This window comes from Cryptotermes secundus, unplaced genomic scaffold (assembly GCF_002891405.2).
Source record: "Cryptotermes secundus unplaced genomic scaffold, Csec_1.0 scaffold6174, whole genome shotgun sequence".
Lineage (NCBI taxonomy): Eukaryota > Metazoa > Arthropoda > Insecta > Blattodea > Kalotermitidae > Cryptotermes > Cryptotermes secundus.
In genome coordinates, this window is record NW_019720178.1 from 14,075 (window position 1) to 14,564 (window position 490).

Genomic DNA, 490 nt, shown 5'->3' on the forward strand with positions numbered 1-490 from the left:
GGGGGCTGAGTTGCCACTTCGCGGAATACACCTGCGACTCTGATTTCCAAGGTAATCCAAATGTCATATCACAATATCAGTTTGAACTAATGAGAGTAAGACACAATTCCATTCCATGCATGCCAGTATTTTTCGTTGGACTCGAGAAACTATTCAGGCAATTTTTCTTTTACCGAAGTTGAAAAGTGTGGGCGGAACACAATCGAGTACACTTTATTTATTTCAGCCTTCCATAAAGCCTGTTTAACAGAAGACGGTTACTGTTTATATTCGAAGACCAGTTGTAACGGTCATGTTAATTTTACTGTAGGGAAGAAATAGAAACTTTATATTACGGGTATTCAAAACTCTTCCATAATAGTATACAGCTAGTATAAAAAATGTTTCTGTGCATGTATCTGATATATATATAATGATTATGGCACTGCAATTAAAGCAGAGGTGTGATGTAATGGTTAGCATGCTTGCATTGCGAATTGAGGGTTCAGGT